A 26,117-nucleotide genomic window follows, 5' to 3' on the forward strand; every position below is an offset into this window, starting at 1 on the left:
CTCCAACTCTTAGGCTCAGGAGATCCTCCCTCTTCAGCTTCCCAAGTAGCTGGGACTACAAGCGCACACCACAGTGCCTGGCAGCAAACACTCTTAAAGTGCTGAACAGTATTATAAGTCACAGAGCTATCTTATTCTCCCTGAATGGTAACATCTATCTCCTTGTTTTGGAAGTGCGTATTTAGGCCGTTGTCTTCTTACATACACCCACTGTTGTCCCCACATCCCAATTACACCACACAGTTCCCGAGAGTAGAAACTGAGTCTCCTTTACTGCTATATCCTCAATGCCTAAAAATTAGCCCGTTTCATGGTAGAGGCCCAATGAATATAGAATGAATACGTAGTTATTCCACTTCGCAATCTAATAAGGGAAAGAATCAGGCAGCAATTCTAATCCAGAGATAAAAATCTATAGTCAACAAAAACGATTTAGGGATTTGCTTTTTTAGCAGCCCCGAACTGTTGGCACATTTTAAAGTATTTATTTTAATATTTTGGTCATTTGAGGCAGATGACTAAGCAGGTTTGAATTCCCTCACCACGGAACTACGCTCTTTGATGATTTGTTCTTTGGAGACCTAATTCTGTGCAACTGTATATTGATAAAATGAGCTAACAATATGGCCAGGTATTCTTTATTTTGGATCTCATTGATGAAGGTAACATAAGTTGATAATCAGATTTTCCTTTTGCTAAAATAGCCAAGAAAATATTTTGTTAGGCCGGGGGTGGTGGCTCAATGCCTGTAATCCCAGCACTTTGGGAGGCTAAGGCAGGCCGAGGTCAGGAGATCGAGACCACGGTGAAACCCCGTCTCTACCAAAAATTCCAAAAATTAGCCGGGCGTGGTGGCGGGCACCTGTAGTCCCAGCTACTCGGGAGGCTGAGGCAGGAGAATGGCATGAACCCAGGAGGCGGAGCTTGCAGTGAGCCGAGATCGCGCCACTGCACTCCAGCCTGGGCCACAAAGCGAGACTCCGTCTCAAAAAAAAAAAAAAAAAAAAAAAGAAAATATTCCATTATTTGCTTTCTAAAGTCTCACAAATAATTTAGGAGCAAGAAGGCAACATGTGGGAAATTCCATAATAAAACATAAATATTTTTTCTTTACAAAAATGACAGATGCTTATAGCGATTCATATCTGGGGCACTAAGGTTTTCAACTGAATGTAACTATTCTCATTTTATGAAGAACCAAAAGGAAAAAAGAGTGATTTGTTTGCTCACTGGGACTTTAATCCCAGGTTTCTTGTCTCCCATTATCTTCTTTATACTGTACACTTTTGCCCAAGCCTGCTGTCCTCCTGTACTGCCCACGGGCTAATCTCATCATATCCCCTAGGTGCTACAAGAGTTGGAGCCATCCTCTCCTCATCTTCTACTTTCTGCCTTCTTCTGGGACATGCTATTGATCACCAGGCATCTTATCCTTGAAAAATCTCCTCTCTTCAACTCGAGAACTACTGCAGAAAGCAGCAACTTGGCGGCCTTTTATGGATGGGTGTTACTGAAGTTGGGACAAATCCATAATAAGTTCATTTCCTCTAAGATGTCTACCCCGAAGGATAATACTTAATTGGGCACATATACCCTATTGGATCTATATGCTCATGACTTTATAAGTAGGCATTCTGCATGCATGTGCAAAACAAAATAGAACTTAGGAGGATAAAGCATCCTGTAAAATGTGGGACTTAAGACTGTATCAGGGAAAGGAGAAGAAAATAAAAATATAAAATCTGATTTTTAAAATTATGACTACTGGAGTGTGCAGAGGTTTTCAAATGACTTGTTGGTGAATTGTAAATCTATAAAATGTGCGAAGCCATTTTATAAAGAAAAACAATGTTTATAATTTTTTACCCATATAATGATTTAAAAATAGAAGAGATCACCACCTACCCTGATTCTTCAAACAAGCATTTGCTTGCTTCAGTGATTGTGGGTTAGCTAGATGATCTTGGAGTTCTTTCTGTGATTTAGTCAGTGATATTGAACAGGCTCTACAGCAAGGAAAGAAGGGGAACTGTATAAAGTAAATAAACTTAACAAAGCAGAAGATACATGTACCCAGAGAGTTCAACAATTTAGAATATTTGCCTGATTTTTTTTAAAGTCCAAAAGTAATCTGTACTGATTATAACAGGAAGCTACTTTTCCAAGTTAGAAAATGTACGTGTGTGGTCAAAGCCCTCTTTAAAACAAATGCATTGAAAAATTTAAAAGGTCCTTTGTGGAAATCACAAGTTCCTATATTATATCTTCATTAAGTCTCTGAAAATATTTCAGTCAATTTACACAGTCCTTTAAGAAAGGTAGTATGTGCAAAAATATGCACTGATACCTAACTACAAAATTATTTTGCACATCACAAAATTGTATACACGATTGTCATGGATGAAACATGCTAACAATCTTTATTTTATTTGTATTAGTTATTAATTTATTAACAATTTTTAATTTGTTTGTATTATTTTATGCCTTCATTGATGAAGATAACATACATTAGTAACCAGTTTTTCATTTGGCTAGGCTGTTCAAGAAAATACCCTGTTCTCCATTTTCTAAATGCTATGAAAGTCGCAAAGTAATTAAAAGACCTCAGTGTCATGACAACACCATCATCCTTCTGGTCAACACATTTCAGTGATGCAGAGTGTATTGTAACAGCCTGCAGATGACACAAAACAATCTACATTATCATCAAATTTCATGTCTATACTAATAATAATTTTTCACTGAATGTAGCAACACCTTTTCTGGCTGGGGTTGGGCTGAGGACGGAAGTGCTGTTGAGAGAGAAAAAAAGGGAGAAAAAAGAATGCAAGCTGGCAACAAGTTAATGAAAATCATAATGGTATCAGTCTTTTTACATTGGAAATATGCACTCCATCATACTCAAACGGTGGGGAGGGCAGATCTCTGATGAAACTAGGGGACTGTGGTCGGGGTTAGGTCGAAGGAATAAAATGCCTTCGCACACATGAATCCTTACCATGTGTGACCAAGCGGGAGGAAACTGTGGTGAGACAGGGAAGGAGAGAAATAACTCAGTGTCTGGCATGATAATGTTGAATCTCTTCAGTAACGATTTCTGTGTTGTGTGTGGGTTATGGGAGTTTGATATTGCTTTATGCCTGATGCAAAGAAATGCCTTTTGGCTCAGATTAGGTCGTGATCACTTTAGTTTGGCACCTAGTTACCAGTGTCAGCATTTACAGTTCATTCCCAGCCATGGGTGCAGTAAGTCTCTGAGATCTCAAAAGCTGTAGGATGCAACCCACATTGCCTTCTGGCCTTCGAGGACCATGCCAAACTCCTTGAAGCAATGACAGCTAAGGGTCATAAGGCGGCACTGATTCTACCTATGACCCAGTTTATTACACTATGTCAGTAGCAGCTCTTGCAAATTAATTTCGCTCATTACAGCAGAAAATGAATCAGGAATACAGAATAGGACAAAACACTTCCACCAAAATTTTATAAGGTATTTAAATCAGAGGAAGGGAAAAATCCCTGGCTTTTTCCCAGACACGAAAGAGAAAGAAAGGAGGCAGCTGAGGTAGAAATTCTCATACATTATGCAGATTATCATGATTAAAACCTCCTAAGTAAACTGTGCTGCTGAGTATCCTTTAGATTTTGTTTTTGCAAAATCCCCAATGCTTTTGAAATTTGAAAATTCCAACTACTAGCCTATGAAACCCTAGAGAACCTGCAGACCAGAAAAGGAAACCTGGCATAATAAGAATAAACAATGATTCTGCTTAAGATGGATGTGAATTGTCAAAAGAAAAGTCCAAGGCAGACAAATTTCAGTCTCCCCAGACCCTTTTCAAACCTTTCTTCTGACAGCCCCCTAGAGATTTCTGAGGTCTTTTTCGAACAGGTCTGGCAGCTGAGCCCTCTTCGTCAGGAGTTCTCAATGGCCCCCAAGGTGCCTTTGTTTTCCCAAGGGGTTTTCATAGCATCCTCACCTGTGGTAAGAATAATTAGAATTTCCCTTTAAAACCTATAAAAGTCCAAATTACATGTCTTTTAAACATTTTTCTGTAGCTTTCCTTTATTTTATGTTTCTGTTCTTGTTTTTAAGGAAGGCAATGTATCGTGTCCTGTATTACCTTCCCCTGACCTCATAGCTTCCGAAAACAGGAACAATCATGGGCTTTGAAGGTAGGCCACATTGGTGTCACCAGTTTCTATGGCCCTCAGCAAGTCATTTAATCTTTCTAGGCTTCCATTTTCTCATTTGCAAGATACGGATTTTCTTACTGTGTGGTTATGTAATGCCTAATAGATATTAATTATTAAGTTTTTAAAACAGTCTTGTTCTTGTGAAGAAGTTAGGAACTGGGAGAAGCAATTTTAAAAAAAACTACAGAATTGTTTACCACAAGCCGTATTTGTTACCAATATAACAATTTTAAGATTAGATGAAAGAGATACTTTAAATCTGAGTCTTCTCATCGATCTACACCAATTAAATCAGACTTTCTCAGCTTTGGCCATTCCCCAAGTTGCACGTGCAATTCACATTTCAATTCTGTATTTATAGGTGAAAGATATTAATCACATAAAGAAAAATAATCTCTTTATTATCCTTCCTTCTTGCCCTCTATTAACATACATGCTGTTTTCATTTCCCAAAAGGAAGTATCTCTCCAAGCCAAAACGTTACTGGCCTTGGTTAATATTCTTTTTAAATGGCACCTTTCATTCAGTAACTCCAAATTAACTCTTCATTCACAACCCACAGTTTGTGATTATTTGCACTACTTGATTATTTAATCCTTTATATTTTTCTCTAGTCACTTTATGTTTTTAATCTGACCTGTGAGTTCTAGGACTTGAACCAAGGGTTCCGATGAAAACTCTTTCTGAAACCAATGTTTTGCTGCTGCGGTCATTGTTTCTCGGCCTAAGATAGAGCGCTTATTACAATGAAAATTGGGAAGGGCAGTGGGGAGGAGGGATAAAAAGGCATAGTTAATGAGTACAAAAATACAGTTAGATAGAAGGAATAAGAGGTAGTGTTCAATAGCACCACAGGGTGACTATAAGTAGGAAAAACTTACAGTTTTTAAATTTTATTTATTTATTTATTTATTTATTACAGAATCTCACTCTGTTGCCCAGGCTGGAGTGTGGTGGCACAATCTCGGCTCACTGCGACCTCTGCCTCCCGGGTTCAAGCAATTCTCCTGCCTCAGCCTCCCGAGTAGCTAGGATTGCAGGCATGCACCACCATGCCCGACTAATTTTTGTATTTTTAATAGAGACAGGGTTTCACCATGTTGGCCAGGGTGGTCTTGAACTCTTGACCTTGAGTGATCTGCCCGCCTCGACCTCCCAAAGTGCTGGGATTACAGGCGTGAGCACTGCGACCTGCCTGAATTTTTCAAAATAACGAAAAGTGTAGAATTGGATTCTTCCTAACACAAATACATGATAAATGCTTGAGGTGATGGATATCCCAATTACCCTTACACATTGTATGCTTGTTTCAAAATATCACATGTACAACTATTATGTATCCATAGCAATTAAAAATTAAAAAATTTAAGAAACATTACCACTATGATTCCTTGGTTCCTTGAAATAAACATGACTCAAGTTTCTTTGAATAATTATTTTAATCCCAGTTCTCTGCTACTGTGGTCTCCAAAGTGCAATGCACAAAACAATCCATTGGGGGACAATAATATTTGAACTTCTTTCTGTACTTATTTTTTAATCTAAAAAAGGAAAGCCAATTGCAGTGGCTCACACCTGTAATCTCAGGACTTTGTGAGGCTGAGGCAGAAGGATTGTTTGAGGCCAGGAGTATGAGGCCAGCCTGGGCAATATAGCAAGACCCCGTCTCTAAAAAAAAATAAATAAATAAAAATTAGCTGGGCATGGTGGCACATGCCTATAATCCTAGCACTTTGTGAGACAGAGGCAGAAGGATCACTTGAGCCCAGAAGTTCAAGACCAGCCTGGGCAAGAATAGTGAGACCTCAATCTCTGCAAAAAAACAAAAAACAAACAAACAAAAAAAAAAACAAAAAAAAGATGGTGTATACCTGTAGTTCAAGCTACTCAGGAGGCTGAGGCAAGAGGATTGATTGAGCCTGGGAGATCCAGGCTGCAGTGAGCCAAGGTCATGCCATTGCACCCCAGACTGGGTGACAGAATGAGATCCTATCACTAAAAAAAAGGAAAGAAAAAGAATGACTTCACTTATAAAAAGACAGTGTTCTTAGTTTGTTTTAAAAATTATCTCTACATCTATGGTTACTTCTAGACTTGTATACTTTACCTATTTTCTTTGACTCATAGTTCTTCATTGATTAATCACACTGTATGAAGAGTTCACATGTGGTAATTTATGACCACAAATCCATGACATTGAAATTATGTGCTCCATTAAATTCAATCCACATTTATTCAATTCTACCTACTTTGAGTTCTATATCAGAATACTTATGAGATGTGCAAACGAGTCCTTGTATTTAAGGAATTTGTACTTACTATAATTTCGTAAGCTTAAAGTTATATATGTATATATGTATTTTATTTTTGGTATGAGGTTTCTTTTTGGAAATAGATGTAAAGTAATATAATTAGAATCCAGTTTGAAAGTCTAGAAATATCCTTCCAAGACCATAGACAATTTTTTCTAATGAAAATATGTTATCGATACAAGTAAAGAATGAAGATGTGGAGACTTGGAGACAGGTGGCACCTCGTGCTTCCTCAGAAGGGAAAGCCCATTTCATAACAGCTGGATCAAAGGCATGAAATGAACATGGAGCCCCCGAAGACGAAGAGAAGGCATGGCTGCCAGGGAGAAATTGTACAGTTAGTGTCACTCCAGGGTCCCAAATATTAGAAACTATTTCCTGTATTCTAGTTGAGAAATTGTTTCCCTAATTAAGAAGACATAATACTTCCTAAGAGAAGCTGCTATTACCATGACATACAAGTCTTTCTCTGGCAGTTCAGTCTTTCACCTTTCTCTTCACCCTCCACCTCCAAACACACACACACACACACACACACACACAGAGAGAGCTCCCTCCACTGAGGCATCTGGCACAACTAATCATCTTCAATTTATTTGATTCACAAAAGGAACTGAGAGGTTACTGGTGACCGTATTAGATTGTATTTGGATGGAATGTAGAAACATTGTTAATTGTTCACTTAATTATTCATTCATTATTTCAGCAATGAATATTGATTAAGCACCTACTATATCAGAAGCTGCTTAATTATCCCACATATGCAATTTCTCCTTCTTATTAGTAATAGAACTCTTTGAACTTTCTATGGGACACTAGCCCCCCAGCTAGATGCTTGCTGCTGGGTTATGTGTGCAACATTTCCTTAGAAGGAAAACTTCTTACCTTCCACTTTCTTTCTCCTTATGCAGTTACAGGAATGCAGATGTGATTCCAGTGACTTAGCTTCAACTCTATGGATGAGGGTAACCTAGAGGCTAGAAGAACAATAGGACAGAAGAAGCCTGGGTCCCTGAACAACCTTGTGGAGCATAGACACCTACCTGGCCTGGACTGCCAGCTCACAGTGGGCCTCTCCTTGAGAGAGAAGGAAACTTCCTTCTTGTTCAAGCAACTGTACTTTTGAGAATCTCTTGGTCTATACCCTAATAAATAGGCCATCATAAATGGATATCAAAGTAAGGAAATTTGTGTAAATGATTTAATAAAACATTACCTTAGGTATGAAATAATTCTAACTTGTACCTTGACAATATCAGGTATTATTCATGCCCTTTTCTCTCCCTGTAATGTCCCTTATCCACGGGTAGAAATTATATTTTCCATCCAAGGTTTGCTCAAATATTATCTACTTAAGTAGCTCTTACCAATTTTGCCTCTCCTCCTGAGCTGACCCTATGCCTTCTATGCTGTTCCAGGTAATATTAATCTCTTCCTTTGTGCTTCTTTCACAGGATATACTTTTTTGTCTAAGATAATCACTATAGGCATATGTGTATAGATTCCACTAGGGGCTTCAGAACAGAAACTATCATCTTATTAATTTTTTTCTCCCTGATATCTAGGGCAATGTCTTATATATAATAGGCCCTTAGTAATCCCATAAATGTTTGTGAGCTATTCACTGACTATAAGCCATACTCCGTATTTATTTAGCTAAAACAGACATCTTTCATATTTAGTCAGCAGAAAATGCTCACATTTACTCCTTTCCTATTTACCAAATGAAAGGGTAATTGTTTTTTCACTGATTGCACTAGAAGAGTGTCTTCTCTCTCTCTTTTAAATAGACTGTCTTTAAAACATATGACAGGAAAAGTGACTATTGTTAGGATAAGATAATTACGATTGTAACAGCTAGTTAAAAGAAATGTCAGTTGCTCCTGTTTTATTTTTCACAGGATAGAGCTGTGGCCTGTCTCAGTATGATGTTTTCAGGATCTGGTATATATTTTTATTTTCCTACATGAATCTTTCATCCTTTTACTGACATTTATTCATTTTATCTAATTATCCTAAAAGGAAAGCTCTGGCCAGGCAAATTGGTTGTTGTCTGCCTCTGAAGAGACAATCATATCGCGTCGCTTAGCTTTCAAGTTTTGTGATCAGGAACCCTCAGGCCCATTTTTAAGGAGGTTTCAGGCTAGCTGAGCTTCACTGTCTCCCAAAATGTACAAAATGAGATTACATGATGGACAAGATCAATTTACTGGAAGGTACTTAAGCAGTAAATCTGGAGCTTTTTGTCCAGTCACTATTGCTTTCAAGCTTTGTGGCAGAAAATTAAGCCACAAGAGCTTTGACAAATTAGATATTACTACCTCTAATTGTGTATGTTTAAGCTTATCACACTGAATTGCAGCATTGTAACTGACTATTATGCCAACAAGGCCTTCGTTTAATCAGCGCAGTGCCATTTAATAGCAATTAATCACTCAACTAAAATGTCATATTAAGGTCACAGAAACTTGAAGGGCTAAAAGAAAAGAGAACATTAAAGTCAGCTGATAGAGGAAAAGAGCGTGGTGTGCCAAGGGAAGTTCTGAGCACTCTTTTTCATTAGAAGCTGGTAGAACATTTAATGAGAATTCAGTCTTAACTTTCAGCTGAGATCAGAACAATGTGCCTCACTTGGTTAAGCAGGAGGCTATTCTGCCCATTCTTAGTGGGCTTCTGTCTGTAAATAGGATACTCCTGCCCACAGAATACCTGAAATTTTACAGATGCATGATTTTTATTTGTATTATTCTTTGGCTTTCTGGCATTTTCCCCTTTCCTATTACTTTTAAGAAGGAAAGAAATCAGATATGATACGGTACTGAAGACAAGATGAAATAAATAGCATCATTTTGCACAGTCACTTACAAGATATTTATAAAAAGGAACAATTGGATTCACTTGTTTGCCAGGAAGATTTTACTTCCCAGAAAACTTGTCAAATTGAATGTTATAGTACAAAAAGGAAATGACTGAAGACTTTTTTTTTTTAATTTTAATACTCAAGGAGTACTATGCCAGTCTGAAAGTTCTCTGTTAGCCCCTCACAGGACAAAACTTGTGAGAAGTAATTTCACCTGGAGGACCGGGACTCTGCCACTCACGGCTCATTCCTTATGCTTTAACCCTGCCTAGCCCTAAGAAACATTGTTCCACTAACTGATTGAGTCTGAAAACAGAGCCGTGGTAAAGTGTATATAGACAAAAGGTACACTTAAGGTCTCTTTTGTTAAGGAGTAGTAGGTAATTTTATTTTATTTTATTTTATTTATTTATTTATTTATTATACTTTAAGTTCTAGGGTAGATGTGCACAACGTGCAGGTTTGTTACATATGTATACATGTGCCATGTTGGTGTGCTACACCCATTGACTTTTTCAGCAACGTGGATGGAACTGGAGGCCATTATGTTAAGTGAAATAAGCCAAGCCCAAAGAGACAAATATTGCGTGTTCTCATTCATATGTGGGAGCAAAAAAAGTGGATCTTAGAAGACAAAAACTAGAATGGTAGTTACCAGAGGCCAGGAAGTGCAGGGGGAAAGAAGACAAAGGAGAAAAAAGAATATAAATGTATTTATTACCATGAACTGTACACTTAAAATGGTCAAGATGGTAAATTGTATACATGCATCTCCTCAGTAATAAATAGTTTTTTAAAAAACTGACTCTAATGACCACTCTTCAAACTTGCAATAAATAGCACAGACACTGGAAACAATGACCACCTCCAATAGGAAAAATGAATTTCAGTTTTCACACCCACTGAGCCTATGAAGCTCGGTGAACAAGATGTCTGTGTTTGAGCAAGGCTCGCTCAAATAGTTTCCTGCAGACCCATGTGGAACAGTGCAGTCCACTAGCCACACGAGGCTACTGAGCACTTGAAATGTGACTAGTATAAATTGACATGCACTGCAAAGATGAAATACACACTAAATTTCAGAGACTGAGTATAAAAAAATGTAAATTCATTAATAATTTTTTGTTGATTACATGGTGAAATACCAATTTTGGAGTGTACTGAGTTAAACGAAATATGTTACTAAAATTAATTTCACCTGTTTCTTTTCACTCTTTTCAATGTGGCTACTAGGACGTTTAAAATTATGTGTATAGCTCATATCATATTTCTATTGGACAGTGTTTGTATAGACCAATGAGCAGAGTCGCTTACATTGGTATCACCATTGACCTGGACCAGATGTGATCCAGTAACCCAGAGGAGAAACACTTCTGACCTATTCTAATCCTCTAAGCCAAACAGGCTCTTAATCAAAGAGCTAGTGTTGTTACAATATCAAACGGAAAATAAATATAATAACCTCAATAGTACACTTGAAAAAATGAAGGATTACTTTTAGAAAGACAGGAGTTGCATTATTCAGATTGAAGGAAAAAATAACAAGGCGAAATTTAATAAATATCTCCTGGGGACATATGAGACAGGTTAAGATTGCAGCATGAAGGTTGGAGGTTAACTTAAATGATTTCTTAAGAGTCAGGGTTGTTTAACACTTGATACAGGTTGTGACTCTTCTTTTCCTGGAGGGCAATGATAATAAGGCAAGGCCTCCTCTGAAGTCCTAGATAAGCATAAGATTGGAGAAGACAATTTAAGATAGCTATGCCGTATCAGCACTTATTCAGATACTTTGAGTGCCTCTGAAAGTTGGTGATGAGACGGGACTAGATTACCAGCCCTTTCAAACACACTGAGCCTCAGTCGGAGCCATCTTTAATTTCTCTCCTTAGGTGTTAATAAAATTCATCTTAAAATTTATTACTTTATGATATCTCAACATTCTCTTACAAAATTTGCACTTAAAAGCTTATCAAAATCTTATACCTGGAAATTGAATGGAAGCAACTTACAAGCTGAAACAGTGTCTTTAACAGTAAAAATTACCTTTTTATTATAATACACCCTTGTATGCATGTAACTATATCATACATGTTATATAACTAAATGTGTATGTGCACTATAGGATATAGTAGCCATTCAAAAACATTTGATGAGTGAATATATGTTGACTCACAATTGAAAAAAAAAACCAAACGTCTGCATTTCCACAGCTGAGGTAGAGAAGGCAGCTGAAGTGTGGCAGAAAGCCCAGCCTCTCCAGTTCTGGTCCAGTGCATTTATATTGCAAAACTTTGATAAGCAAATGCTTCACATGGGTATAATAAAGTTTGGAAATTTTACCAATGAGATTTAGTGTTAGAACAATTTTATGCCTTGGTAAATTATCAATAACTTCTCTAAAAATATCGATGTTTTAAAATCTCTTGCAAGATAACTTCCTCAGAGAGCATGGCTTTATATTAGTAAGTAAAGGAATAGTCACTACATAGGTCAATAGGAGAAAACCAAATGGAACCACAAGTCTCTTTCTAAAAATTCTACCTAAATAAAAGTTCCTGATCAAGTTAAAAGCCTAGTTTATAACGCATGATGCTTTGTCTGATCTACATACAAGGTAACTTCTTGAGTGGAAGCCTTTGGGCTTTTTTAGACAAAGGTTTCTGGCCTCCATTTTTATAAAGCCTAGTTAATTTATATGCTGAGGTCTTTGGTGGATCACAGGTGTATTTTCTCTATATTTATAACCACACGTCAATTTTTAAATGGAAACATCTGAGCTTTCAGTGGCTCTGAGCCAGTCTTGAGTGAGGAAGCCATACTCACACAAAACGTGGTATAATAACCAGGTGTAGCCAAAATAAGGCACATCCATATGCATGTCGAGTTTCTGCCACATAAGGAATTTATAATAGAGTTTATCACTTATCAGAATGTATTTGGGCTTATACTGACTCCATTACCAAGGAAAAGCAATTTTAATGAGGCTTTCCTGTAAGGAATCTACTGTTTCTTCTTCCTAAACTATCAACTACACCTGAAAATACTTCCAGAAATGAGAAAAATAGTTAATTTTCAGCCATTGACTCTACCTTTGGCTGGATGTATTCCTTTAATTTCGGTGCCGACGCATAACTATTTGGCCTTTTATAAACGTTGCAGTTTTCTTCTGAGTAGATTTGCCCTCACTATGTCAGAAAACATGCATATGTACTCTTCCAAATGAGGGGAGGGCCTTATAGCCTCACTGATGATGAGCCCAGAGTGAGTCACTGAGGCTCTTGATACTGTTTTTTGAAAACAACAAAAAAGGGGAGGAGCCAAGATGGCCAAATAGGAACAGCTCCAGTCTACAGCTCCCAGCGTGAGCGACGCAGAAGATGGGTGATTTCTGCATTTCCATCTGAGGTACCGTGTTCATCTCACTAGGGAGTGCCAGACAGTGGGCGCAGGTCAGTGGGTGAGTGCACCGTGCGCCAGCCGAAGCAGGGGCGAGGCATTGCCTCACTCGGGAAGCGCAAGAGGTCAGGGAGTTCCCTTTCCAGGGGTGACAGACGGCACCTGGAAAATCGGGCCACTCCCACCCGAATACTGTGCTTTTCCGACGGACTTAGGAAATGGTGCCCCAGGAGATTATAGCCCGCACCTGGCTCAGAGGGTCCTACGCCCATGGAGTCTCGCTGATTGCTAGCACAGCAGTCTGAGATCAAACAGCAAGTCGGCAGTGAGGCTGGGGGAGGGGCGCCCGCCATTGCCCAGGCTCGCTTAGGTAAACAAAGCAGCCTGGAAGCTTGAACTGGGTGGAGCCCACCACAGCTCAAGGAGGCCTGACTGCCTCTGTAGGCTCCACCTCTGGGGGCAGGACACAGACAAACAAAAAGACAGCAGTAACCTCTGCAGACTTAAATGTCCCTGTCTGACAGCTTTGAGGAGAGCAGTGGTTCTCCCAGCACGCAGCTGGAGATCTGAGAACGGGCTGACTGCCTTCTCAAGTGGGTCCCTGACACCTGACCCCCGACCAGCCTAACTGGAAGGTGCCCCCCAGCAGGGGCAGACTGACACCTCACACGGCCGGCCAGGTACTCCAACAGACCTGCAGCTGAGGGTCCTGTCTGTTAGAAGGAAAACTAACAGAAAGGACATCCACACCGAAAACCCATCTGTACATCACCATCATCAAAGACCAAAAGTAGATAAAACCACAAAGATGGGGAAAAAACAGAGCAGAAAAACTGGAAACTCTAAAAAGCAGAGTACCTTTCCTCCTCCAAAGGAACGCAGTTCCTCACCAGCAATGGAGCAAAGCTGGACAGAGAATGACTTTGACGAGCTGAGAGAAGAAGGCTTCAGACGATCAAATTACTCCGAGCTACGGGAGGATATTCAAACCAAAGGCAAAGAAGTTGAAAACTTTGAAAAGAATTTAGAAGAATGTATAACTAGAATAACCAACACAGAGAAGTGCTTAAAAGAGCTGATGGAGCTGAAAACCAAGGCTCGAGAACTACGTGAAGAATGCAGAAGCCTCAGGAGCCAATGCGATCAAATGGAAGAAAGGGTATCAGCCCTGGAAGATGAAATGAATGAAATGAAGCAAGAAGGGAAGTTTAGAGAAAAAAGAATAAAAAGAAACGAGCAAAGCCTCCAAGAAATGTGGGACTATGTGAAAAGACCAAATCTACGTCTGATTGGTGTACCTGAAAGTGACGGGGAGAATGGAAACAAGTTGGAAAACACTCTGCAGGATATTATCCAGGAGAACTTCCCCAATCTAGCAAGGCAGGCCAACATTCAGATTCAGGAAATACAGAGAATGCCACAAAGATCCTCCTCAAGAAGAGCAACTCCAAGACACATAATTGTCAGATTCACCAAAGTTGAAATGAAGGAAAAAGTGTTAAGAGCAGCCAGAGAGAAAGGTCGGGTTCCCCACAAAGGGAAGCCCATCAGACTAACAGCAGATCTCTCGGCAGAAACCCTACAAGCCAGAAGAGAGTGGGGGCCAATATTCAACATTCTTAAAGAAAAGAATTTTCAACCCAGAATTTCATATCCCGCCAAACTAAGCTTCATAAGTGAAGGAGAAATAAATTACTTTACAGACAAGCAAATGCTGAGAGATTTTGTCACCACCAGGCCTGCCTTACAAGAGCTCCTGAAGGAAGCGCTAAACATGGAAAGGCACAACCGGTACCAGCCACTGCAAAATCATGCCAAAATGTAAAGATCATCGAGACTAGGAAGAGACTGCATCAACTAACGAGCAAAATAACCAGCTAACATCATAATGACAGGATCAAATTCACACATAACAATATTAACTTTAAATGTAAATGGACTAAATGCTCCAATTAAAAGACACAGACTGGCAAATTGGATAAAGAGTCAAGACCCATCAGTGTGCTGTATTCAGGAAACCCATCTCATGTGCAGAGACACACATAGGCTCAAAATAAAAGGATGGAGGAAGATCTACCAAGCAAATGGAAAACAAAAAAAGGCAGGAGTTGCAATCCTAGTCTCTGATAAAACAGACTTTAAACCAACAAAGATCAAAAGAGACAAAGAAGGCCATTATATAATGGTAAAGGGATTAATTCAACAAGAAGAGCTAACTATCCTAAATATATATGCACCCAATACAGGAGCACCCAGATTCATAAAGCAAGTCCTGAGTGACCTACAAAGAGACTTAGACTCCCACACATTAATAATGGGAGACTTTAACACCCCACTGTCAACATTAGACAGATCAACGAGACAGAAAGTCAACAAGGATACCCAGGAATTGAACTCAGCTCTGCACCAAGCAGACCTAATAGACATCTACAGAACTCTCCACCCCAAATCAACAGAATATACATTTTTTTCAGCACCACACCACACCTATTCCAAAATTGACCACATACTTGGAAGTAAAGCTCTCCTCAATAAATGTAAAAGAACAGAAATTATAACAAACTATCTCTCAGATCACAGTGCAATCAAGCTAGAACTCAGGATTAAGAATCTCACTCAAAACCGCTCAACTACATGGAAACTGAACAACCTGCTCCTGAATGACTACTGGGTACATAACGAAATGAAGGCAGAAATAAAGATGTTCTTTGAAACCAACGAGAACCAAGACACAACATACCAGAATCTCTGGGATGCATTCAAAGCAGTGTGTAGAGGGAAATTTATAGCACTAAATGCCCACAAGAGAAAGCAGGAAAGATCCAAAATTGACACCCTAACATCACAATTAACTAGAAAAGCAAGAGCAAACACATTCAAAAGCTAGTAGAAGGCAAGAAATAACTAAAATCAGAGCAGAACTGAAGGAAATAGAGACACAAAAAACCCTTCAAAAAATTAATGAATCCAGCAGCTGGTTTTTTGAAAGGATCAACAAAATTGATAGACTGCTAGCAAGATTAATAAAGAAAAAAAGAGAGAAGAATCAAATAGATGCAATAAAAAATGATAAAGGGGATATCACCACCGATCCCACAGAAATACAAACTACCATCAGAGAATACTACAAACACCTCTACGCAAATAAACTAGAAAATCTAGAAGAAATGGATAAATTCCTCAACACATACACCCTCCCAAGACTAAACCAGGAAGAAGTTGAATCTCTGAATAGACCAATAACAGGAGCTGAAATTGTGGCAATAATCAATAGCTTACCAACCAAAAAAAGTCCAGGACCAGATGGGTTCACAGCCGAATTCTACCAGAGGTACAAGGAGGAACTGGTACCATTCCTTCTGAAACTATTCCAATCAATAGAAAAAGAGGGAATCCTCCCTAACTCATTTTATGAGGCCAGCATCATCCTGATACCAAAGCCTGGCAGAGACACAACAAAAAAAGAGAATTTTAGACCAATATCCTTGATGAACATTGATGCAAAAATCCTCAATAAAATACTGGCAAACCGAATCCAGCAGCACATCAAAAAGCTTATCCACCATGATCAAGTGGGCTTCATCCCTGGGATGTAAGGCTGGTTCAATATACGCAAATCAATAAATGTAATCCAGCATATAAACAGAACCAAAGACAAAAACCACATGATTATCTCAATAGATGCAGAAAAGGCCTTTGACAAAATTCAACAACGCTTCATGCTAAAAACTCTCAATAAATTAGGTATTGATGGGACGTATCTCAAAATAATAAGAGCTATCTATGACAAACCCACAGCCAATATCATACTGAATGGGCAAAAACTGGAAGCATTCCCTTTGAAAACTGGCACAAGACAGGGATGCCCTCTCTCACCACTTCTATTCAACATAGTGTTGGAAGTTCTGGCCAGGGCAATTAGGCAGGAGAAGGAAATAAAGGGTATTCAATTAGGAAAAGAGGAAGTCAAATTGTCCCTGTTTGCAGATGACATGATTGTATATCTAGAAAACCTCATTGTCTCAGCCCAAAATCTCCTTAAGCTGATAAGCAACTTCAGCAAAGTCTCAGGATACAAAATCAATGTACAAAAATCACAAGCATTCTTATACATCAATAACAGACAAACAGAGAGCCAAATCATGAGTGAACTCCCATTCACAATTGCTTCAAAGAGAATAAAATACCTAGGAATCCAACTTACAAGGGATGTGAAGGACCTCTTCAAGGAGAACTACAAACCACTGCTCAAGGAAATAAAAGAGGATAAAAACAAATGGAAGAACATTCCATGCTCATGGGTAGGAAGAATTAATATCGTGAAAATGGCCATCCTTCCCAAGGTAATTTACAGATTCAATGCCATCCCCATCAAGCTACCAATGACTTTCTTCACAGAATTGGAAAAAACTACTTCAAAGTTCATATGGAACCAAAAAAGAGCCCGCATCGCCAAGTCAATCCTAAGCCAAAAGAAGAAAGCTGGAGGCATCACACTACCTGACTTCAAACTATACTACAAGGCTACAGTAACCAAAACGGCATGGTACTGGTACCAAAACAGAGATATAGATCAATGGAACAGAACAGAGCCGTCAGAAATAATGCCACATATCTACAACTATCTGATCTTTGACAAACCTGAGAAAAACAAGAAATGGGGAAAGGATTCCCTATTTAATAAACGGTGCTGGGAAAACAGGCTAGCCATATGTAGAAAGCTGAAACTGGATCCCTTCCTTACACCTTATACAAAAATCAATTCAAGATGGATTAAAGACTTAAATGTTAGACCTAAAACCATAAAAACCCTAGAAGAAAACCTAGGCATTACCATTCAGGACATAGGCATGGGCAAGGACTTCATGTCTAAAACACCAAAAGCAATGGCAACAAAAGCCAAAATTGACAAATGGGATCTAATTAAACTAAAGAGCTTCTGCACAGCAAAAGAAACTACTATCAGAGTGAACAGGCAACCTACAAAATGGGAGAAAATTTTCGCAACCTACTCATCTGACAAAGGGCTAATATGCAGAATCTACAATGAACTCCAACAAATTTACAAGAAAAAAACAAACAACCCCATCAAAAAGTGGGCAAAGGACATGAACAGACACTTCTCAAAAGAAGACATTTATGCAGCCAAAAAACACATGAAAAAATGCTCACCATCACTGGCCATCAGAGAAATGCAAATCAAAACCACAATGAGATACCATCTCACACCAGTTAGAATGGCGATCATTAAAAAGTCAGGAAACAACAGGTGCTGGAGAGGATGTGGAGAAATAGGAACACTTTTACACTGTTGGTGGGACTGTAAACTAGTTCAACCATTGTGGAAGTCAGTGTGGCGATTCCTCAGGGATCTAGAACTAGAAATTCCATTTGACCCAGCCATCCCATTACTCGGTATATACCCAAAGGACTATAAATCATGCTGCTATAAAGACACACACACGTATATTTACTGCAGCATTATTCACAATAGCAAAGACTTGGAACCAACCCAAATGTCCAACAATGATAGACTGGATTAAGAAAATGTGGCACATATACACCATGGAGTACTATGCAGCCATAAAAAATGATGAGTTCATGTCCTTTGTAGAGACATGGATGAAATTGGAAATCATCATTCTCAGTAAACTATCGCAAGAACAAAAAACCAAACACCGCATATTCTCACTCATAGGTGGGAACTGAACAATGAGAACACATGGACACAGGAAGGGGAACATCACACTTCGGGGACTGATGTGGGGTGGGGGGAGGGGGGAGGGATAGCATTGGGAGATATACTTAATGCTAGATGACGAGTTAGTGGGTGCAGCACACCAGCATGGCACATGTATACATATGTAACTTACCTGCACATTGCGCACATGTACCATAAAACTTAAAGTATAATAATAATAATAATTAAAAAAAAAAGAAAACAACAAAAAAATTGCTGGTGTCTGTATAGAAAATGCTTAATTCTTTCCAGGTATCAACAAATTACTTTGCTAGTCAGAGTATCAATGTTGGATGGTGTTGTGAGGTTTACATCCATGTATAGAAAACCACATTGATGCTGCAAGCAAGCTATTATAAAAAGATGAAAAATAATATATTTTTAAAGGTCTTTCCAACAAGTTATTGGAATTGTTCCTTTAAATATTAGGAAAGCACTCCAACTAGTATACTACCTGGTAAAAATTAAAGTAACTACTACATGCTTTTTTTGGAAGACCCCAGTGATATTTCCAAGTGTCCTAAAAAAAATTCTTCTTCCCCATCTCAATCCCCATCCTCTTTTGAATGAACAGCCATTGTTTGAGCCAGGCAATTTAATTCTTAGGACTTTTATCAACATGACAGGTCTCAGCCTAAACCAAGGAACTTTTTTTCTTTTTATTTGTTTTCTTTTCAAGATATAGATGATATGCCCCTATCCAATGTACAGTTTAGTGAGATGGATGACACTTCACTCACTGGCAGTTCAAGGAAGTCTTAGCCTAGCTTGTTTACATGAACACGTTTTAGAACAGCCATATAGCTTCCAGCCAGCTCTACCCTGCTGCCCAGCACTAAGGGGGAAAGCAGGCAGTGAGCCCATAAGTCGCTGATAAACTAACTCCCCATTTGGCAAGCAGGGAAGGGAATGATAAGGGCTCTGATTTATGTTTTATCTGTCGCTAAGTTTTCAGCCAGCCTGAAATGACTTGGTTCTGTTATCACCTCAGATGCCACAGGTTTCTTAAGTGAGGCAGATTCTTTGGCGACTTTTAAAAAGAACTTTATTTCACCTCTTGCAGAAGGTTAGCTTAGCGATGGATGCTGCTTTAAAACACTCCCATCTGGCTTCGTAAACTGTGAGGCTATAAACCAGCTTGTGGGCTCTATTCCATGGTTAATTCTTGACATCACCTGCATATAACTATGCTACCTTTTTGGAAACACAAAGCTGGGCTTGATGCTTATATAATGACAGGGATGCTTGAATCTTTTTTAAAAATTACATACCTAAAAATGTGTTAATATAAAAATTGCATACATCATCCTACCCAAACTTATCTAAAAAGAAAACTTTCTACAAACTAATTTTCTGTCAACATAGGTTGACTTCAGATAATAAAAAGAAATCAAGAAGAAAAATCTGTCTTCAGGGAGAAAAAGAGTGTCAGTGGATACAATTAGAAAGCAAAAAAAAAAAAAAAAAAAAAAAAAAAAAAGACCCTGTTTTCTGTGATGGATGCTGCAGGACAGCTCTGGGGGTCAGTGGGAGATTAGCTGACATAAAAGCAAGGGAGTGTATCCTTATCTAGTAAACTAACACAAGTCAGTAAATGAAAGCCCTCGGTCCCCAACCTATTTCAAGTTGTTTCCCCCTAAGTTTAAATTGGCTTGTCGTTTTACAAGGATGGATGGGTATTATTTTTAAGCCTTTATTTTACAATGGAAGAATGTGAGTGTTTCACAAGTGAAATGTTCCCATGGAGAAGGGAATAGCAATGAATCATAAACAGTGTAAACACTCCCAAGCTTCTTATATATGTAAGGTTATGTGCTAATATCTTCTCTCCCAGGAGTGTTTTCTTTCCAAACACCATAAGAAGAGAAGTAGGGGCCAGGGAGAGGCCTTTGGAGCTATCTTTTGAAAACAATGGGAGTCTATCTCCTCTATTCTCAACTGTGTAATCTTTTGTTATCTGACATGAACTCATAGAAACTGACTATGTATTTCCCCTCAGTAATATCCTTCTGGGACCTCCTTTCCACCCACCTTCCTTCAGGATAAAATCTAAACTTCCTAGCAAGCTGGGGCCTTCCTAAACTAGACCTTTAGGATTGGCCACTGTTTACCCATCTGGCCTCCTCCATTGTCACTTTCCCACAGGCACTTTTTACAGAAGGCACACTAAAGCACCTGAAATTCCTTGATTATTTGGTGCCTTTATACTTTATTGATTTTACCCTTGTCCGGAAGAGCAAGGAGTTTGAAAATATCAGTTTTGATCACTACTATACTTCTAAAGCCTAAAACTGCTCCTAGAACTTGCTAAGCATGAAATAATGTTTTGTTCACCAAATAATGTACACATGCTCCTCCCTGGATTTGTAAAACCCTTCTCCTTTCTTCCCCTGCCCGAATTTTTACTTCGATTTCAAAACTGTGTCACTTTGTGGATGTCGTCTACCTCCCATATGCAGAACTGGAAAAAACATCATTTTCACAGGGTCTTATAGCATCCACTGCACTCCTTCAACATTTTCTACATTGCATTTTAGTTGTTTGTATCCACTAGCAGAGAACCTCTTACAGGTGGGGATTATTTTCCAGCTCTGTATGCCCTGTGTCTAGGTGAACATATAGTGAATTCAACTAATGCCCAAGTTCCCTCCATGCCCAAAGGCCTAGATAATCTGTTCCCTAATTAACTTTTCAGACCACTTCTCCCACTTCTCCCCATTCTCCCTCCCCCTAATCTAGTCACACAGATTTCCTTGCCTTTCCTCCATATGCAATGCAAATCTTCATCCCCTCCCACTGTGGTCTTTCTCTCTGCATCACTCCTCTTCCTGAAAGCATTCTGCCCATAACTCTTGCATCACTTTTGTGCAAATTGTCACCTGCTTAATGAGGTCTGCCTTGCGCACCCTCCCTGAACTGCAATCATACCCACCCTCATTCCTACCCCCTTTTGCCTTCTTACCTCCTGACACACAATATGGTGATTTGTAGGTGCGTTGTTTTTGTGTGTCCTCCATTTGATCTCAAGTTTCAGGAAAGCAAAGGTCTTTGTTTTATTCATTGAAGTATGTTGTATCTTAATGCCTGGAATACAGTCAGCAATCAATAAATATTTGCTGAATAAAATACTGAATACATATTTACTGTTTTAAAAATATATATATATATATAATCAATTACATAGTTGAATAGGGTCATTATCTACCTTAACACATGTCCTTTCTTTGCCTCAATAAAAGCTATAGAGTTTTTCACTGCTTCTTTTGAAAGTCCAATATGTAGCCTAATTGAATTCACAGTTCAGTTCCTAATGCCTCATTTAAATTTTCCTTTTAAATCGAATTACTTGCCTTCATAAAGAATACTTTCTTTGGCTCAAACTTTTCACAAACTTGCAATCTTGCCTTGTAAGCCACAGTTTTCAGCCCCTGTTTAAAATCATGGTTGATTTTTAAGTCAGCCTTCTCCACTTTTGATGACTTCCATAAAAATCAGTTTGTAAGCTCTTAAATTCCTTAGTGTATTCACTCTACACATTGGGCAGCTGAGAAAAATAGACCAGGAGCTGGACTGGGGCTCCTGGAACCTCAGCTTCCGAAGCTTCCTGTTGCTGTACAATTGGCTATAAAAGAGTTCATTTTCCCTATAAAAATATTTTCACTTTATTTATGTTCCCACTTTTTTTTTTACCACAATTTTAAAAAACCACTAAAAGCACAACATAAAAATATTTATACTTGTTTTCTCATCACCACACTGGTATATGATCCCTGGCACTAAGCATGGAAAAGAGACATCACTGGAAGTCCTGTGTACAAAATATTATTCTCTGCATAGTGCTATAATTAGAGGACAGGGACATCCAACCTTTACTGAGATATAGCAATCAGATATGTTTCTTGAGCTTATATATGGGTGGTTGAACAACGGTTTTAAGAAATAAGATCCTCATTTGTTGTTGTTGTTTGGTTTTCCCTTTTCTTTAAATCTTGTTGTGCCTTTTCTAATGTATTTCTTCCTTTTTACTTTTTTGTGTTTTTTCGCAGTTATGCAAGTAGTTTATCTCAGATTAGCATCCTCATTTTAAATTTATTTTATATCTACTCACATTTGTATTAGTATAATTAGATAATCCTGTTACACTGTTCCTTTTTCCTCATGCAAGGATATCTCATGCCCATGGCATTATCTTAGGTATAAATGTTGTCTTCTGGATTCACGTTACTTCATAACACACAAGTCATTTGGCATGGACTAACTTTATGTTAGTTATAATATGAATAATAATACAAACAGTACATATAATGAATCAATATTCTCAAATAACTATATGATTTATAACTTTTGCATGTACTCTGTTAAGAAGCTTTATCAGAAAGGGTCTTAATTATTTTGAAAATGTTTTCCATGTCTTAAAAATATTGTGCTGAGAAACAAGATATATGGGCCTTATGTACAATAAGACAATAGTTCATTTGTGTGGAACATGGCCAAACACAGGCTCAACCCAATGGTATCATTTTTTTTAAACATTTACTGAGTATCTTCTGCCCATATTAGGCAAAGGCTTGGTGCTGACTTTATATTTGAGCAACACTTATGATGTTCCGTGCATTCAATTTAACCTCCATAGCCCTCTGAGGTTAGGTGTCTTAAAAAAAATGAAACTTGTAAAAATAACTTTATTCAAAGTCACTGATTTTGTTTAGTGGCTCTACATTACTACGTTCACATTCATGAAATTAGTAATGTACTGCATTTCACCAGCTGTTCGTAAGACTTTCCTGGAGGCAAGATTGGTACATCCTTAGAGAACTGGGGGAAAGGTTATTGAAAACCTCATGGCTTAGGATATATCCAGGATGGCCAAGCCCAATAGATTGACAAGATTGAAGACAGGGGTTGAGTTGGGATGGCTGGAGGGCCTGAGGACCAGATATCTACTTCACATGGTGCAGTTGTGACAACAATAACTTTAGAGTGGGAAGTATTCTATTTTAATAAAATGTATGGTAGGATAAAATGTTAAGGTAATAATTATAACAATTGTTTCACTGTCCCCCAAGCTTTGCCTTCAATGTACATAGATAGTGAGGTTCTGATCTCCACTTGCTTTGGCTTGACTGTCACTCAGTACTTCAATACAGAATACCAGGAGACTGAGCCTTGGTCCACATGAAAGAGAAGAAGGGTTTGAGGGTTAGGGTTTTTCATGCTATCAGACTCCTGGGCTTGGGAAGGGAGTCAGGGGAGTGTCAGGTAAATGGGAGCTGGATTGAACCTCAGAGATCAGCCCGAGCAGGAAATCAGGAACTTTTTGTCACCAGCAGCCAAAAGCCCCATGGGAGTCCAGAGATTATCCAAGCTCTGTTCATGTACCCAGTGGACATCCCCTGACTCTCTTGGGGTTCACAGGGTGATAGCTGTCCTTCCCTCTATTCGTTACCCCTCCTTGAACTTTGAACAGGTGGTTCAGCTCATACATTACAAGGAAAAAGTGACCCATCACAGAAACAGAGACTTTCCCTACTCTTAAAAAAATGCACACTCTCTGATAGTGTATGCCCAAATTAAAGGCTATCAAAGGCACAGGGTGAACTGGAGGTTAAAAATTACCTTATATATTTTTAAGAGAGTTAGCTAGCCAAGCATAAAGTGAAAGATGCATTTGTTTCCACTTATTCTTGAATAGCTTTGGTGCTTCACAACAAAGCAGGATTTGTGTTTTAGCTGTTTGGATAAACTAAAGCTGGATAATGATAGTATAATTCCTGAATTCAAATAATCAAGATTCTAAATGGAGTCTATGACTTTATAGAAAATAATGTTAAATGGACTATACGATATTACCTCTCTCTCTGTGTTTGTGTGAGATGGAGATATGTTTAGTTTGTCTCAGGTGTATACTACTAAACTCCAGGAAATTGCAGTGAAACATTTGTTCACTTTTAGGATTTGAGTTATAAATCAGCCAAGTAAAAATATATCCTAATACAAGTGTCAAAATGATGAATGATATCAGTATCGTACCACGTGCCAACACCAGACGTCACTGCTGCTGACAAGCTTGTGATTGTTTCACTAACAGACAGTGTCTTTCCGAGAAACGGTTTAGTACTTGGAGCTAGCCCTCCCTTGGATAAAAGCTTGTGCAGCTGTCATCCAGGAGAACCTCAGAGCTTCTAGAAGCTGCCATTTTAGTAGAAAATGTAACAAACAATTCGTCCTCCCGTAGTTGTGAATCTGAAGTGAGAGGTTGTGTTCTTACTGCCTCACTCCTGAGTTTTGTCTAAGGATGTCACTGCTTCTGACCCCAAAGTTTGGAGAGAGATTTTGAAATTTGTTATTATGGATTTATATGCTGCCCCAGAATGCCTCACCAAGAGCTTAATGCTCTTTCCATCAACTTTATTTTTAAAGGAAACTGTTCAGAATATGTGTTCATTTGTTGCCAAAGATATTAGTGATAAAATACCTAAAATATGTGTAGCTTAAGTCATACGATTGCCTAATAAATTAGTACCAAAAAAGCATAAAACCTCAAAAACAGTTAATAATGACCCAATATTGTATTACACTGTGACAGTAAAAAAATAACCTGGAAATCTTTCTAGAAAACTCATGGGTCCATTTTGCACACTTTTTAATATTATAGGTATCCAGATGTGTGAAACATATTCTGAGATGCAGAATGAAGACATTCGAGGTCATCACTGTGACCCTGTCTATTTTTAAAAAATTCAAGTGTAAACAGTGATACAGACAATCCTACAATGTACTTCTCTACCCCTTACTGAGTTTCAGTGGTGATCTCATTTTATCCTTAGACACCTCCCAACATTTTTTCAGGAGTATTAAAAAAATTCCAGACATGTCATTTCACCTGTAAATATTTTCAGCATACACTCTAAATGCTGTGAACTTTTTTCTATTAACCACCATGCTCCCATGCCAACAAAACTAACAGTTGCTAAGTATAATCTATATTCATATTTTCAATCTGTATTCAAACTACCCTGATTGTCTTAAAAATGTCTTTCTACAGCTAGTTTGTTCCAATAAGGACTCATATAAGATGAATGCACTGTGCTTTATTGTTAGTCAATTAAGTTTATTTTATTTTGTAATAGTCTTTCTTTGCATCATTGTTTTGATAAAGAGATTAGAATTCCCTGTGTTCTGGGTATGGCCAGTTGCTTCCTATTGGTTTTGGTTTTGGAGTTTTTCTTATAAACTGGTACTTAGATCAAGAAGCTTGATTACATTCAGCTTCACTTATTCAAACATGGCGTTGAGTACTTGGTGTTCTTAGTATTGCTAAGATTGATCAGTGGGGTCAGATGAGGTCAGCCCAATTCTCTATTATAATGATCCCCATCACACTTTCACTTAATTACTTTTTTAGCATATATTGACTATGGCTACATATAGCCATTATTTTACTGGAGTTCACAAAATAATAATTCCCTAACTCTGTCATTTCTGAAATTTTCTATGATAAGAATTTTACCTTATGAATTATTTAGTTACTCTGAAATACAGATCATCTGAGACAGTCACAACTGTTTTTCTTTATTCATTGATGCTCAAGATAATGTGTTATGGTACT

The 26,117-nt window shown here is 38.3% G+C and overlaps 1 long non-coding RNA gene across 1 annotated transcript; it reads right to left on the reverse strand.

Moving 5' to 3' along the window:
• Nucleotides 1-2,424: 2,424 nt before the first annotated feature.
• On the reverse strand, nucleotides 2,425-22,095 carry LOC134739388 (uncharacterized). Its single transcript, XR_010125986.1, has 3 exons — nucleotides 21,714-22,095; nucleotides 21,471-21,592; nucleotides 2,425-3,980 (listed from the first exon to the last, which is right to left on the reverse strand). It is a non-coding gene; the product is annotated as an uncharacterized LOC134739388 (long non-coding RNA).
• Between the last annotated feature and the right edge of the window lie 4,022 nt (nucleotides 22,096-26,117).

Source organism: Pongo pygmaeus, chromosome 3, assembly GCF_028885625.2.
Source record: "Pongo pygmaeus isolate AG05252 chromosome 3, NHGRI_mPonPyg2-v2.0_pri, whole genome shotgun sequence".
Classification (NCBI taxonomy): Eukaryota; Metazoa; Chordata; class Mammalia; order Primates; family Hominidae; genus Pongo; species Pongo pygmaeus.